General features: G+C 42.7%; 1 protein-coding gene across 1 annotated transcript in view; it reads left to right on the top strand.

The window, feature by feature from the left end:
- Window positions 1-18,313, top strand: part of LOC126334711 (cubilin-like) — a 450,438-nt gene that overhangs the window by 35,837 nt on the left and 396,288 nt on the right. The gene's annotated exons all lie outside the window — the stretch shown is intronic.

Genomic DNA, 18,313 nt, shown 5'->3' with positions numbered 1-18,313 from the left:
CGTCATTAGGTAACATCGTAAGCAATGTTACAGAGATATATTTGGTCAATAATCAAAACAGAAGACTGGTATGGTAAAATACGAGGTTTGGAACATAAATAGTGGCAACTATGTATTCACAACCTATACAAAATAGTTACATGTTTGCACGTGTTACTGTCCTTCAAAGTAGCCGCCAGCGTTGTGTAGAACCCGTTCTCAGCGATGTTGAAGGCGTAGTAGACCATTAGCAGAGCCTGTTCTATTGATGGTGCGAATGGAGCTGTGTACTACCTGTCGAATGCCACGAAGTGGTTCCTTCATCTTCGAAATCAAATCAATGTCACAAGGACTTAAGTTCCGGTCTCATCGACCGAACAGAGCAGCCACAGCTTGCGCTGTATGCGCCCGCTCATTGATGTGCAATATCATGTGTGGATTGTACGGAAAGTGTCGCAGCTTGTTTCACAAAGCTGGTCGAAGGTGCTGCTCCAAAAAACGAACACTGTTACTGTGCACTGACCGTCGTACACGAGAATTACCGTTACTTTAGACCGCTCCATTCACACCATCAACAGACCAGGCCTTGCTAACGGTACACTACGCCTTCCGCATCGCTGGTTGTGGGTTCTACACAACGCCGGTGTCTACTTTGAAGGACAGTAACAGGTGCAAACGTGTAACTCTTTTGTATCGGTTGTGAATAAGTAGTTGTCACTATTTAATATCCAAAGCTCGTATAAACATATCATTGATATATGCAATAAATAAAATATGAGTTATGAAGGAATACGTTCACAACCATCACTAAATAACATTTTATAAGTATCACCAAATGTAGTCAAACTGCAATAGACGAACCTGTTATGTTTGTTAATATATTTTTTATTTTATTTATTGCCTATATCAGTTTGCTGCTTATATTTTACCATACCAGTCTTCTGGTTAGATTATTGACCAAATACTGTGTCTGTAACGTTACCCGTCAGGGAAGCCGAGAGTGCTAACGCGCTGCTTCCCGGACTCGGGTAGGAGCGCCAGCCCCGGATCGAATTCGCCCGGCGAATTAACGACGAGTGCTGGTGTGCCGGCCAGCCTGGATGCGGTTTTTAGGCGCTTTTCCACATCCCGCTAGGTGAATACCGGGCTGATCCCCTCGTTCCGCCTCAGTTACACGCGTCGCAGACATTTGCAACACGTCCGCACTATTTCACGGTTTCCACTAGACAGTCGGGGTATACTGACTCCGTCCTGGGGGTTACATGGTGGCTGCAGGAAGGGCATCCGGCAATCCCTAAACTGACATTGCCAAATCCGTTGTAACCACGGCGACCCTGCGATAGCTGCAGGAGTATGACGTAAGCGAAAGAAAGAAACTGTATCTGTAACATAGTTTACGATCTTACCCAACGACTAGCTTTTAATGCTGTCAGTATATGAGCTTCTCTTCCATAAAAGAAGGATAAATGGATTTTGTCAAGTTGTTCACGAGGTGCTTACATCTACTCAGTCGCAGTGCATAGAAGTTTAGTGTTTGACTTGCTCCCTATGGTCAGTGCTAGAGGCACCTACTGGCCTTCACTACCTCTTTGATAGCTTAATCGCCACACTCACTTTGACAATGGTTCTATTCGAATTGACAACGGCACTGTCAAATATGCCTACATGAGACGAGATTTGAATTGTATTCAGTTTACGTGCTCACTTTCGTGAGCTTTATACTAAAGTTTGATTGTAATGTATGTGCGAAAAATGGCTCTGAGCACAATGCGACTTAACTTCTGAGGTCATCATTCGTCTAGAACTTGGAACTTATTAAACCTAACTAACCTAAGGACATCACACACATCCATGCCCGAGGCAGGATTCGAACCTGCGACCATAGCGGTCGCTCGGTTCCAGACTGTAGCGTTTAGAACCGCACAGCCACTCCTGCCGGCAATGTAAGTGCAATACCAATTAAAATTTCTGTACATTGTTATACTTAAATGCATACTTATTAGATATGTTCTATCGTTAATTTTCTTGTTAACTTCGTTTCACAGCTTTAGTCAGATGATGAAATTTTGCAACGCGTCACGCTTAGTAAAGAACTGTGCGATCAAAACATTTCTATATTTCAAAGTTGTGCCAAATCTGAATGGTCACCTGTCTCCACCATGGATGTATTTCTCCATCATGATACATTTACAGGCCAACGGGATCTCATGTTGTTATTCTACCCAACAACAGACCTTTCCCGGCATGGACTTGGACACTAATTGCAGGGAGTCACTGATTTTAATGGATAAAGGAGAATGATGGTGGAAATCGCAACATAAATAAAAGTTTTGTAAATTAGCACAAAGAGCTATATTCTGAAATTTGCACAGAAGAACGTACTATTAACTGAGGGCAGCCTCCATTGATATTGATAGATTCAGTGATTTATAGAAATAACGTTCAGGTGGGGTGGCACAAATTTAACAGGAAACACTTTAGAGAGATAATACTGAACCATTAGAACTGCGTTTCGGCAAACAAAGGCGGGAAGGGGGGGGGAGGGGAGCATAATTCAATGAACTTTGTCCCATGGTTGTCACTGCAGCTTTTCCGTAGAATGGCGAGATACTCGCGATTATCAAACGACCGAAACGGCGATCGAACCCAAACATCAGCCATATGCCCAGAGAACGGACCGCTAAATTCTACCATCGCATGACGGAGTGTACCTATGGAGTACAGGCGGTCGCGAGAGAGATGTCACCTAGTGTCACTTCCAAGAAGACATTCCAGAACGGGCTGGAGCAGCGATGCTTATGGATTTTTTTAGCTCTCTGTAGTTTTTCTACGGCTGAGAAAAGTAGTAGTTTCGGTGCCAACTTGCTGAGTGGTCAAGTGGCTAGATGTCGCTTGCTGGGCCATAGACCTAGCCATAAGCTTTCCCAAACTATCGCAGACTCGGCCGCTGCGACGGAGGGATGTTCGTGTGCCTCAAGAGAAAGAAGACGCTCCATTTAAACTTGAATCTTTCAAACGGCTGCCGCCATTTTAAAAAAGGTACTAATTCCTCTCAAAATGACGACAGCTGAGATCTGTTACAGATACCGGTTCCTCTGTGTATAGGAATTCATGATTAAAATGTTTCTTTCCTCCTTTAATTGTTCAGATGCTTTAATTAGTGAGCAGCGGTTTTTTCCTCACCAGAAGGTCCCGAATCACTCCCCTGATTTCTTGTTCATTAATTACTCTCGACTCATCCTTTGTTTCCGGCCTTGCGCGGTCGGCCACGCGCTCGTCACTGCACGTTATGTTCTTGGGAGAACATTCTGGACGCAGTACGCTAGACTGTGCCTGGGACACTTCTCTATTATATTCTTCCTTCGAGGAGAACTAGTTCTGCGAGCTATACAGAAGAACCTCGGTGCAGCATGGAGTATATGAAAAACAGGTGTTTTAGTAAATATGGAAAGAGTAAAACTTGCAGCATTCAGCGTTTAGGAAGGGACAGCTATGGCTTATATTGGGAGAAATGCATGATACACACTGTGCTACCTTACAATACATTTATTCGCTACCGATTTTGATCATGGACCATCTTCACAGTGAAAAAGTATGTATTGTAACAACTTCACATGGCATACAAGCTATCTAATCAGGGACGTATACGCGACTACCGACTTGACAACGTAAGAAAACTGATACTTAACGCCGTAATTTTCTTACTTTTTCAAGTCAGCAATAGCGTATATCTTGCCGATTAAGTAGCATGTATACCGTGTGAAGTTTTCACGGTAGATATATTTCCACTGTGACGACTGACCATCATCGGAAACATTATTGAATAAATTTATTGTAAGACAGCACATGGAGTATCACGCATTTCCCCAAGTATATTTTTGTAGTTCAGCGAGAATCAAATTGGGATCATTCAGTTGTTCCTCATTTGGTTATATTATTAATGTTTTTTGATATTATTTGGTGCAAAATGAATTGTACACTACTTTGCGGAAAATCATGAGACTGTTACGTTAAGATTGTGTAGCTATGACTCCATAAAGTATGCAAAAACCTAACCTTGTGTATGTTGTTGGTTCCGCAGATTGCTTACTAGCCAAGTTTTAATGTACAATGTAAGTCATTATTATATTGTGTTTAATGCTATTGTGTTGGTGCATAAGTCCGCAGCGTTTTTTCGAAGTTCAACAAACACAACAGAGGCACGTCACAAAGACTTTAGTCATCAATAATATATTCTCCTTCACTATTTGTAAGACTGTCAACGCTTGGATAACTGTTAAAAATTCCACGATATTGGGAGTCACGTGGTTATGAGGCGAAATAACTGGTCGAGCCATGTTCGGAGCGTATTTTCATCCGGAGAGGAAGTTCCTTCTAGGCTGTTCGATAGAGGACGGAAAGGGTGAAAATCTGAGGGCGTAAGATCACGTGAGTAATGTGGGTGCGGAATGACTTCCCGTGTCAACTCGTGTATGGTGTTTTTTGTCAGCCCAGCAGAATGTGGAGGGCGTTATACTGGAGTAGCACCAGTCCACGCAGTTTTCCTAGTCTTTCTTCTTGGACTGCGTCTGCAAGATGTCTCAGTTGTTGACAGCAAATTTGAGTGGTGATGGTTACACCTCGGAGAAGCAATTTGTAGTACATTACGCCATTGCTGTTCACCAGATGCAAAACATTATCTTCCGAAGATCCGCAGGCCTTTGTACAGGGAGTTGCTGCTTTGTTGGGGCTCAGTCACTCGTTTATTTTCCTTCTGTTAGCGTAAAATACGATTTCTCGTCACCAGTCACGATACAGGATAGAAATGGTCGGTGTTGTTCACGAGCCAATTGATGGCGACCAATCAGAGCTTCACATATGGTCATCTGCTGATTTTTGTAATATTAGCTTACAGCACGCGGTATGCATACACCCGATTTTTAACCTTCCCCACTGCATGAAAATGTCATACGAAGGTGGAATAATCACAGTTCATCACATTTGCCTGTTCCCAAGTACACTGACAAGGGTCTGTATGGGTTAATGAGCTTAAACGATCTTTATCAAACCCTAAGAGTCCTCATGAATGTGGGGAGTCCAACGATCCTCCTTAAAACTAGAAAACTGTTTTCTTGCCGTGCTCTCTAACCAACGGCATTATCCTTATACACGGCGCCAATATTTCTGGCTGCCTCCGCTGCTGTCACCCCACTATGGACCTGAAACAGGAGAATACGACGGAAATGTTCCAATTTCTCCACTTGTTACACCATTTTCTAGCGCCCACAGGTCCACTCACTATCTCCAAATTAAAAAGAAAATAACAGAATGAAAATTCAAATAGCAACAGTTAATTACAAATAAAAGGTGACTATCGATAAATAAACCCATGGCAACCGGAATACCATTATGCAAGACACACACTCTACACATTTACATTCACTATTATTGTAACCTGATATTTTACACCCATCTCTTGGTGCGCTAGCGATAGACATGAAGCTAAAGTCATCATCTGAGAAAAATTAAGCTGTGAGCATGCCGTTTGTTGATGTTGTTCAAACTTCAATGTGCCAAATTTCCGTATTAGCGGAGACCTAGGTTGAACAAGTCTGCATTTTTGAGTGTTCAGGAAACGTTAGCCCTAGCAGTCATTCTGGAAATGTCTGCCACGCAATGGCAGAGGGAAATGTAGAACACTGGGGTTAGCCAAAATTTAAAAGTCCAAGGAGCAGCACCTGACTGTATCCTATGCGTTGTCGAGGAACAAACGCACCACCTGGAACAGCTTCCCGCAACGCTTCGTTTTGAGAGTTTCTCATAGTCTCGTCACATGATTTCAGTACTTTGCTTCTGTGACGGTTTGCTCCTTAGATCACAGTCTGTTAGAATCACATTGTGACTGATTTTCACTTTTCCCGCTATTGCTTCGATTGTTATAAACCGATCTTCGCGTAGCAGCCCTTCTCTTGCGGTCCACAGTGGACTGGTCTGCGTTCTTCGTCGTTTACACTTATTTGACCACACTGGAAGCAAATCCACGTCCTATCAAGTATGTCTCATGATGGTTCAAATGGCTCTGAGCATTATGGGACATAACATCTGAGGTCATCAGTCCCCTAACTAATCTTAGGACATCACACATATCCATGCCCGAGGCTGGATTAAAACCTGCGACCATAGCAGTCGCGAGGTTCCAGACTGAAGCGTCTAGAATCGTTCGGCCACTGCGGCCGGCCTCATGATGTAGCATTGCTGCCATACGTCTCCACGAACTCAATGTTTTATCCCTTTAAATTTAGAGAACGAATTGCCACACGACATTCCACATCGTCAATGGGCTGCATTGTTTTGGTTTGGCCCATCTAGCGCTCTGATGACGCATTATAGCGCGAGGATTTCGGGTGTCAAGGACTGCACTCATGTACCGGTAAGCAAATGAATCATTAAACGCGTTACAATTTTTCAAGATCATAATCAAAGCTTTTTGCCCATCTTATAAAGTGGCGAACCCTACCACCACTGTATTTTATCGGAGCTAGACTTAAGGGCGTACAAATATATCTGCTGCACACTGCTAGGGTTGAGATTTTTCACCCCTTACATCAGATATTCAGCCAAACTGAGTACTAACTGGAATTTAAAACGTGCTATCTGTAATCCTTTTATTAAACTCTCACTTCTCACCCGCTCCGAAATTGCAAAATGTCTTTCTTTTGTCGTCTATTTAAACAAAAATACATAATTTAAACTCATGACCCAAAACATCATGACCACTGGCCGCTGCAACCTTGAATGCCATCTGCTGGGGTTGGCGACACATAACATGTTCCGCAGTAAGTACTGATCAGCCAAATCATTATGACCACCGTCGTTGCATGGAAGCAATGAGGACCTGGTAGGTCGCTGGAGGGAGTTGCTGCCACATTTGCACTCGCGGGTCACATAATTCCTGTAAATTCCAAGGGGAGACGCGATAGGCAATGACACCACGTTCAGTCACATACCAGATTTGTTCGATCGAGCTGAGATATGGCGAGTTGAGGCCAACACATGAATTAGACTCTCCACTGTGTTCCTCGAACCACTCCATTACAGTCCTAGCCTTTTGACATGGCGCGTTATCTTGTTGAAAAATGCCACTTCAAAAATAGTTCAAATGGCTCTGAGCACTATGGGACTCAACTTCTGAGGTCATTAGTCCCCTATAACTTAGAACTAGTTAAACCTCCTAACCTAAGGACATCACACACATCCATGCCCGAAGCAGGATTCGAACCTGCGACCGTAGCGGTCTCGCGGTTCCAGACTACAGCGCCTAGAACCGCACGGGCACTTCGGCCGGCGATGCCACTTCCATTGGGAAACTTGATCACCATGAAGAAGTGTACGTGGTCTGCAACCATTGTACGATTCGCCTTGGCCGTCATGGTGTCTTGCACGAGCTTAACTGATCCATGGATGCCCACGTGAAGGTTTCCCAGAGCATAATGGAACCACCGCAAGCTTATCTCCCTTTCGTAGTACAGATGTCAAAGAGCTGCTCCTCTGGAAGATGACAGATAACCTGTAGAAGGTATCAGGATTCATCAGCCTATGTAACATTGTACCCTGCACCAACGTCCAGTGCGATGGTCCCGTGCCCATTTCAGTCGTATTTGGAGGTGTCGTGGTGTTAACTTTGCATAAGCATGAATCATCGGCTGCGGAGACCAATAGTTAGGAGCGTTCGGTGCGCTGTGTGTTCAGACACATTTCTACTCTGCCATGCATTAAAGTCTGGTATCAGTTCCATCACAGTTTTCCACCTGTCATATTTTACCTGCCTACCCTGTCTATGACGTCCGACTTCTGTAATGAGGGGCGGCCACCCAACCCAACGACTTCTGGAAGGGGTTTCACCTTATTTTCGCCAGGTGTTGAAGACGCTTACCAGAGCATTCCTCGAACACCCTACAAGTCGTGCAGTTTCGAAAATGTTCGTTTCCAGCGTCTGTCATCGGTGAAACTCCTATCGATCGCGCGACTTCCTCATTCTGCACAGGGACAGCATGCTCACTGAAACTACACGCACGGTTCGTGTGCCTGACTAGCAGCAACTCATCGCCAGGTGACGCTTCTATCGTCTGGACGGGTTTATAATATCGACAGTCGGTCGGTGGTCATAATGCCTGGTTCTTGGGTACGAGCATCACGGAAACGGAAAACCTGGTTGGCTGTTGACGGGCTTTTGTCGTGGGTATCTATGGACAGGGACTCAAGAACGATGACGACTACAACAAGGTGTTGAACGTCCAGGCGTCAGCGCAGAACGTGCTCTCTGTAAAGCAGTATAGGAGGCAAACTGTGGCAAATCTGACGCCAGGGTATCACGCCGGTCCTTCGGATAGTCACCGATCAGCGCATACGGCTGAACATGGTTTGATATTGGGCAACTCTTTGTGTTCCAACTTTAAGCAAACGACAGGATTAGTAACGATTGCAGCGGGCATGTGATCATTAAAAGAGGATCGTTAAAGGATCTGTTTCGCTTAGCCGGATGAATCACGTTTTCTGTTGCTCCTGGTCGGTAGTCGTGTCCGGGTACTGTAATATCCAAGCTATCGGCTGTTCGAAACGTACACTGTGTCACTGACGCATGCTGGTTCTGGCCGTACTATGTTATGAGTGACAGTGAAGTTGGTTACCATGGTACTTGTGGTAACTAGGTCTGGTATTACGACAACTGAGGATTACGAAACGTTATTGCGGACCACCTGCATCCCGTTACTTTTTTTCCTCCAGCAGGGAAACTTCCAGTCAGATACCACCCAAAGTCACAAGACCTGAATCGTGCTTCAGTGCTTTGAGGAAGATGAAAGTGACTTACAAGCGGATGTCCTCGCCCCGATGATAAAACATGTTGGACGCTGTCGCCAGTAAACCACAGGCCCGAAATTTACGGTAATGGCTTGAGCTCTGCGTAGACATCTGATACAACACACCAGTGGGAAGCCACCAAGGGCTTATTCAATCCACTTCAAGCAAAATCCTTACTGTAATGCGTCCCAGAGGTGGACCAGCAGGTTATTAAATAGTTGGTGATAATATTTGTTTAATTAGTGTATAACCATAACGTCCTCCAAATACTTACCATCCATTGCTAAAGAACTACCGTGTTACTCCAACGATTCGCACTGTGAAATAAACGACGGTCTTGTCTCCAAAAATTAGGAAGTGCCAAACTCATAGTATTTTTGCTATATTAGTTAAAAGCCCCAAGTCAGTATTATGTGCATTCTGCATTAAGTGAATACATTTTTATCAGCAAAAGATAACATGCAGGTGGAGCACAAAAGCAAGCGACTTAGCAGGTAGCCAACGGTCTGCGGTACAACTGCGTTTCGGCTTGAACGCACCCGTAAGTTGCAGTGTTTGGTGATTGTGTGAACTGATCGACTCACTGCCATATACGGCTAGTGTCTGTAGTTAATAGAACGAATTTGGTCGGAACAAATATAAACGAGGCTATATTGTGCGGCGCAAGACACTGTCGATTGTCATTATAGAGCAATACTCTCAACATAAACTGTCGAAGGATCACTTGGAAGTGAAATGATTCAGAATTACATTTGGGGTTTTGGAGGCAGTAGAAGCTACGAAAATGTTCAGGCAAAACCAGGAATACAGAAATACAAGTGACTTATGAATGAAAGATATAGAAGGTGCAGGGAAGCTTAAGGCAGAACGGCTGCATGAAAAGTGTGAAGAAATCGAAAAAGATATGCTTGTCGGATTGACTGACTCAACATACAGAAAGGTCAAAACGGCCTTCGGTGAAACTAAAAGCAAAGGTAGTAACATTAAGAGTGCAGTCGAATACGGAGGAGAGAGCGAATACGTGGAAAACTTACAATGAAGGCGTGTATGAGAGGAAATACTTACATGATGACTTGACAGGAGACACGGTAGTTTATATAGACTAGATAGGAGTTCCAGTATAAGAACCAGAATTTAAAAGAATACTTTAGATCGAATAAGGCAGAAGTGCTGGTTAACATTACATGGGAATTTCTAAATCATTGGAGGAATTGGAAACAAAACGACTATTCACATTTGTGTGAGTCTGGCGATATATCAACTGACTTCCGCAAAAACATCAATGCACTTCCGTAGATTGCAAGAACCGACAAGTGCGAGAATTGTCGCAGAATCAGCTTAACAGCTCATGCATCCAAGTCGCTGACAAAAATAACATACAGAAGAATGGAAAAAGAATTGAGGATGTATTAGATCACGATGTTCGATTTAGGAAAGCTAAAGGCAGTATTGAGTCAATTCTGACGTTGCGATCAATAATGGTAGCAAGACTAAAGAAAATTCTAGATACATTCGTAGGAATTGGCAAATGGTGCAAGGTATTTGAAATTCTGCGGGAAGTAGGGGTAAGCTATGGGAAGAGATCGGTAATATACAATATGTACAAGAGCCAAGAGGGAACAATAAGAGCGGAAGACCAAGAACGAAGCGCTCGGTTTAGAAAGGGTGCGAGACAGGAATGCACTCTTTCACCGCTACTGTGCAATCTATACATGGACGACACAGTAATGTAAATTTAAAACAATAAAAGTTCAAGAATAGAGTTAAAATTCAAGGTGAATGGGTATAAATGATAATATTCAATTATGACAGCGCTGTGCTCAGTGAAAATTGAGAAGCATTTCAGGATCTGATGAATGGAGTGAACAATCTAATGAGTACAGAATATGGATTGAGAGTATATCGAAGAAAGACGAAAGTTATGAGAAAACAGAAATGATAACAGCGAGAAGTTTAACATCATTATTTGTGATCACGAAGTAAATGAAGTTAAGGAATTCTGCGACCTAGGCTGCAAAATAACCCATGTCGGAGGGAGTAAGGAGAACGTAAAAAGCAGACTATCAGTGGCAAAAAGGGTTTTCCGAAGTGTACTAGTATTTAACAAATGCTTTAATTTGAGGAAAAAATTTCTGAGAGTGTATGTTTGGAATACAACATTGCATGGTAGTGAAGCGTGGGCAGTGGGAAAAGTGGAAAATAAGAGAATCGAAGCATTTGAGATGTGGTCCTACAGAAGATAGTTCAAAATTAGATGGACTGGTAAGGTGAGGAACGAGAAGGCTCTCCGCAGAATCGGCTAGGAGAGGAATATATGGATAACACTGACAAGAAAAGGATAGGATTGTGGGACATCTGTTAAGACATGATGGAATAACCTGCATGGTACTAGAGGGAGTTGTAGAGGGTAAAGATGTATATGTGAGGATGTAGGGTGCAAGTACTACTCTGAGATGAAGAAGGTGACACAGGGGAGGAATTCGTGGAGGGCCACATCGAATTTCAAAACCCTTATAGTGAGAACGTATTGGTCCATCCTTCTATGAGAGGGAAACAGAACACAGGTATAGCAGCACTCACTTCTTAGGAAAGCCATACTCCGATTCGTTTATGTAATAACCACGTTTGCGTAGTCAAGTCAAATGAAGCTTGTGATATAAGCACACATAATGCTGCAGAAAGACAGAGAGTTTGAAAAGTAAATACTCCATTGGACGAGGAGTGAGTGTCTTGTATGTTATGGCATTAAAAGCTCTTTCCACTCTGACTCCACAGTCCTTAAAGGATAGAAAGTAGAAAATTTCGGACAAAGAGCGCGTTTCCAAAATGAATTTTCACTCAGCGGCAGCTGAGTGTATACTGATCTGAAACTTGCTGCCAGATTCAACCTGTGTGCCTGGCATCTTTGCCTTTTGCGATGAAGTGCTCTGCCGACTCATCTGCTAAACTACTACTCACATGTTTTCTTCACTTCTCATTCCTGTCAAGAATCGTATGAATGCTGTTGCTTAAACGGTAGTAATGATCACCGTTACTTGTGTGTGTTATAATCCCCCCCCCCCCCCCCCCCGCGCCGGCAATATTCCTATTTATTTTCGTTGTTTTTTCTCTCGTCAGTTTTTTTTTTTTTATTATTTTGCTGTCGACACGCGCGCTCTTCATTAATTTTATCTCTTCGGGCGTCTTGCTTTCAGTGTCTTGAAATAAATGTACAAAGGTAGACACCACTTTTGTTTGTAAGTGGAACTGAGTGAATGCATGAAGGAAGGGCGCTCTCTTTTTTACATCAAATTCACTGAAATAGGGTGTTTCAAATATTTTCGTGTGGACTGATGTCAAAAAAACTTGATACACATGTAATTTACTGTCAGAAAAATATTGCTGTGGAGGTAACAGCCACCTGTCAATCAAAGGAGTGGGGGTGGAGGACGAAATAAGTGTATCTCGCGACGCGCTACTATCAGAATTTATTTATCAAGTAATTGTGAATGAGAGCAGTTAACGACTTCCAACAAGCTTAACAAATGATTTGAAACGCTTATCAAACTTTTTATGGCTGACAGCCCGCACAAAATTATGAAAGGCAAAAAGTTTTCAGCTTAGAGTTTTTCCATTGGTCATGGAGTTAAATTGCTGCACCTGGCTTGACATTTCAATTTGTTTCTTCTTTACTACTAACTACGTTTTGCATACAGTATTAATGTATACCACTAAATGTAACTTCCAAATCATATCATTCTACTACACATTGTTCCGGGCGTATGACGTCATAAACAAAGAGCACGTGAAAACTATCGCATCACGCATGACTTTTAATCTCTTACTCCTTTGTTACTAATACTACTCGTAGCACAGCAGGCTGTATCTGTGTATGCCGTTGAATGTACTAACAAAATTCTAAGGTTGTGCAACCTATAGTTCACGAGATATGACGTTATAAACAGTGAGCTGCGATTAAACGAAATTGCAGGGCATACTTCAGGAAAACTACAGGGGAACTATGTGAACCACTATGTTGAATGTATGTGAAACATACGTGTCATGTCTTGAAGTGGGCAAAGCCATAAGTAAAAGATTCCTCCAGAACCCCTAGATCCATTTCAACTAAACTTGGTAGGCATACTACATACTATATGGAAAGAATTACTGATGAGGTAAGAACCAGGAACCTCTTACTCGAGTAGAGGTGATATCGCGAAGACAGAGGTGGCCAAGAGGAGAAGATCAAACAGAGAGAGGTAAGTGGCACAGAGAAGGGGAAACGCACAGAAAGGGAAGAGAAGGAACCGGGCGATAGGGTGGAGGAAGAGTGGAGATAAACTGAGAAATGAAAGAGAAAGAGGTGGATAGAGAGAAGGAGCAAGAGAAGATAGAGCGAGGGGTGGGATATCACAGGAGGATGTGTGCAGGAAGATGGGAGAGAGGAGATGGAGAGAAGCAGGAGGAGCCGATGGACAGGAAAAGCAGAAGGTCAGGAGGATATGGACAGAAAAAGGAGAGATGAGGGTAACAGAATAGAGAGAGAGGAAAAGGATGAGATGGACTTACGAGGGGTGAAGAGGAGTTACAGGGGCAAGAGGATACTGACTGAGAGGGATTAAGAACGAGAGGGACAAAGGAAGAAGGAGCAAAGGTCAGACTGGAGAGCAGCAGTTGAACAGAGAGAGGGGTAGGAGGAGATGGATAGAGTGGGAGAAGGAGATGTGTCTTGTGGAGGACTATGACGAGTGCTTGTACAGCGTAGTGTTAGGTTTCTGTTGTTATGGATGAAGCGGGACCACCACCACTCCTGCACTTGCTGGCGAAGTACCGTCAGTGAAAATTTTCCACTACCAGGTTTGATACCGGCTTACCTCCGAGCGGAGCGTGTTTAAGCGACCGCGGCTATGGAGACACGTAAGTAACGATTACGCTCGTAAAAACATGTAAGTGCGCTAACCAAAGAGAATTCAGGTATAAACGAAAATGGAAGGCAAAAAGTAATACAAGAAAGAGCTCTCCACCGACACGCACCACTGCGGCGTCGTTAGGTAAACTTGTAAAACTATCACGATTCGTGAATCAGAAATATTCTTTACGTAGATCTTAAAACACGCTAGACATAAATTTACACAATGCCGGACACTCACTACTGATACTACAGGTTTTGAAGAAATTTATTGCAAGTGAGATTATAGATGTTAGAAACCACAACACGACACTCTCGCTGTAAAACCTTGGCTCCGTTACAAAATGCTTTAAACGATGCAACTGCTGCCCTGTGAGCTGCAGTAGTCGTAGAAAGTTATAGAGAGTCACACTATTCATGCATAACCATCTAGTTCTAAGGTGAGATGTTTACTTCCGAAAATAAAGCCTACAATTCTGTACCCATAAAATGATATTAATTGTAAAGACTAATGCGATAATTTGGTTGTGTGGAAGTGTATTTTGGACTGTGGATAATACGAAAATGAAGTACCTCGAATCATTTCGTATGTGACGCTGTACAATGACGTCGAAAATTTGGAGGACAAATGAGATAATAAATATAGAGATTTCCAATCAAATCGGTAAGAAACGCAATGAGTGGAAAACACTGACTGTAAAAGGTGACAGATTGATAGTAAACGTATTAAGTAAACATAAGGCTGTCAAGAGAGAGAGTTCTAGCGTGGCAGAACAGTGCAGGAAGAGCGTACGAACCACACCCAACCAATAACTGACATCTTTCGATGTAACTGCTACTCTGAGAGTATGATGACGGTGATGTCACCACACGGGTGAGGGACTTGTTACTGACCATTTCGAACCAGTCAGAAGACTGTTGATCTATGAAGGAAAAAGAGGAAGAAAATATCATAAGACAGGTTGTGCTCTGAGATAAGAGTGAGAGGTCAGACGCTAAAATTATGTGCCGAGCACAACAGTTAAAACTCAAGAATCTCTATTTCTAAAATAAATATTTCGCTTTACAGCAGAGTGAAGCTCCTTGAAACTTCTTACACTCTGCTGTGGAATGAAAAATTTATTCGTGGAAACAATCGCTTAAGCTGTAATCAAGACATTTCTGTCATTTCTCTGGAGTTTATTTTCTTCCAGGATTATTACTTCTGCTAAACATCTAACTGAGCTGGAACATTTAGAAGGCAGGCGAGAAGCATATCTTTGAGGGATGATCATGAGTCGTGCCGAGGTAGCTGAGTTAGTAAGGGACTTCCCAAGAAAGTAGAGGCTATACGTTCTTCCACTACCAGGATTCTAAACAGCTGTTTCTGAGATACGCGCCACAGCACATGCGTGCATTAGTTGCGGGTCAACTTCAAGTGAGACAGTTAAATATTTCCAAACGCTTTATATCTCTACATAAATTATTTGTATTTGCATTACAATATTGTGGTATTTCTCGAAAGGAAGTATGAACGGAATAACGAAGCTATCTCATATATTGAGTATTTCCAGTAGTAGATATTACAATTCACTGAGCCTGCCGTTAGAGCGATTAGGAATTCTGTAACTGGTAACCCTGCAAGTTCGTATGCTACAATTTTTTATGTGGGTGGAAGCGTCCGGATGCTCCTCTGTAAGAGCTCTGTATGCCTTTCCATCACTCTGTATTACACGTTAGTTAGAATAGATTTAGCAAGGTACTGAATAAGGAACTGGAAAAGGTATGGTACTAGAGTAATATGACACATGTGACTAGAGTTTCCATTAGGTTGGTGCGTATGTCCGTAGCGTTTTTGCTTTGCAAGTTGATATTCTGCTTACTATTGATTCATTTCTCGATTGCCATTATTTATTTGTGCTCACTGCAGCTATTTGTGTTTGTATGTGGTCATTTTGTCATTTGGAGGTAGTGAGTGGATGTGTGGACGCTATATGTTGAGTGCCAAGTTAAGAAATCGATCAATTTCTGACGTACTCTCCTGTTGCAGTTCAATACACGGGTGACAGGAGCGAAAGTAGCTAGAAACAAAAGGTGGATCGTTTTTCCATTATTCAAGAAAGCCTTCGAGGTTTCAAGAAGATCGTTTAAACGGATTAATCCACAGTAATCCACATCAATGTACTGTACTAATGTGATTTGTACCATCGTGCGGCATTTGTATGCATCTACATCTACATCTACATGGATACTCTGCAAATCACATTCAAGTGTCTCGCAGAGGGTTCATCGAAACACCTTCACAATTCTCTATTATTCCAGCCTCGAATAGCGCGCGGAAAGAATGAACACCTTTATCTTTCCGTACGAGCTCTGATTCCCCTCTATTATATCTTGGTGAACCTTCCTCCCTATGTAGGTCTGTGCCAGAAGTGTTTCGCAGGAGAAAACTAGAGATTGGAATTTCGTGAGAAGATTCCGTCGCAACGAAAAACGCCTTTCTTTTAATGATGTCCACTCCAAATCCTGTATCGTTTCTGTGACACTCTCTCCCATATTTCGCGATAGTACAAGCGTGCTGCCTTTCTATGAACTTTTTCGATGTTCTCTGTCAGTCCTATCTGGTAAGGATACCACACTGCGCAGCAGTATTCTAAAAGAGGACGGAAAGCTTAGTGTAGGCAGTCTCCTTAGTAGACCTATCACATTTTCTAAGTGTCCTGCCAATAAAACGCAGCCTTCGATTAGCCATCCCCACAACGTTTTCTATGTGTTCCTTCCAATTTAAGTTGTTCGTAATTGTAATACCTGGGTATCACTTGAATTTACGGATCTTAGATTAGACTGATATACCCTGTAACCAAAGTTTAACGAGTTCCTTTTAGCACTCATGTGGATGACTTCCCGCTTTCCGTCATTTAGGGTCAATTTCCACCATTCAGATGTTTTTTCTAAAACGTTTCGCGGTTTGTTTTGGTCTTCTGATGACTTTATTAGTCGATAAACGACAGCGTCATCTGCAAACAACCGAAGACAGCTGCTCAGATTGTCTCCAAAATCGTTAATATAGATAAGGAACAGCAAAGGGCCTATACCACTACCTGGCGGAACACCAGAAATCACTTCTGTTTTACTCGATGACTTTCCGTCAAGTACTACGAACTGTGACCTCTCTGACAGGAAATAATAAATCCAATCACATAACTGAGAAGATATTCCATAAGCATACAATTTCACTATGAGCTGCTTGTGTGGTACAGTGTTAAAAGCCTTCCGGAAATTCAGAAATACGGAATCGATCTGAAATCCCTCAACACTTAATGTGAATAAAGAGATAGTTGTGTTTCACAGGAACGATATTTTCTAAGCCGATGTTGACTGTGTGTCAATAGACCGTTTTCTTTGAGGTTTCCAAAATCCTGCTGCATATCGACGTTAACGATATGGGCCTGTAATTTAGTGGATTACTCCTCCTACCTTTCTTGAATATTGGTGTGTCCTGTGCAACTTTCCGGTCGTTTGGTACGGATGTTTCGTCGAGCGAACGGTTGTATCTGATTGTTAAGTATGGAGCTAATGCATCACCATACTCCGAAAGGAACCTAATTGGTATACAGTCTGGACCCGAAGACTTGCTTTTATTAAGTCATTTTGCTTCACTTCTGGGAGGATATTTACTTCTACATTACTCATGTTGGCAGCTGTTCTCGACTCGAATTCTGGAATATTTTCTCCGTCTTCTTTTGTGAAGGCATTTCGGGACGCTGTGCTTAATAACTCTGCTTTGGCAACACTATCTTCGATAGTATCTCCATTGCCATCGCGAAGAGAAGGCATTGATTGTTTCTCGCCATAACATGCTTCACATACGACCAAAATCTCTTTGGATTTTCTGCCAGGTTTCGAGACAACGATTCGCTGTGGAAGCTATTATAGGTATCTCGCGTTGAAGTCCTCGCTAAATTTCGAGCTTCTGTTAAAGATCGCCAATTTTGGGGATTTTCCGTCTGTTTAAATTGTGCATGTTTCAAATGGCTCTGAGCACTATGGGACTCAACTGCTGTGGTCATTAGTCCCCTAGAACTTAGAACTACTTAAACCTAACTAACCTAAGGACATCACACACATCCATGCCCGAGGCAGGATTTGAACCTGCGACCGTAGCAGTCGCACGGTTCCAGACTGCGCGCCTAGAACCGCAAGACCACCGCGGCCGGCCGGGCATGTTTGTTTCGTTGTTTCTGCAACAGTGTTCTAATCCGTTTTGTATACCAAGTAGGATCGTCTCCGTCGTTTATTAAATTAATTGGTATAAATCTCTCAATTGCTGCCTATACTATTTCTTTGAGTTTAAGCCATATCTGGTCTACACTTATATTATTCATTTGGAATGAGTGGAGGAAGGCGTCAAGTGTATTTTTACCTGCTTTTTGTATAGGTATATTTTTCGCTTATTTTTCGAGGATTTGGGGATAACAGTATTCAATCTCGCTAAGACAAATCTGTATTCACCAATCCCTGAATCGGTTTTGATGATCGTTATTAACTCAGGATTATTTGTTACTAAGAGGTCAAGTGTGTTTTCACAACCGTTTACTAATCTCGTGGGCTCATGAACTAAATGCTCGA

This window comes from Schistocerca gregaria, chromosome 2, assembly GCF_023897955.1.
Source record: "Schistocerca gregaria isolate iqSchGreg1 chromosome 2, iqSchGreg1.2, whole genome shotgun sequence".
Classification (NCBI taxonomy): Eukaryota; Metazoa; Arthropoda; class Insecta; order Orthoptera; family Acrididae; genus Schistocerca; species Schistocerca gregaria.
Note: the sequence above shows the minus strand (reverse complement) of the source record. Positions and strands in the feature narration are given on the sequence as shown.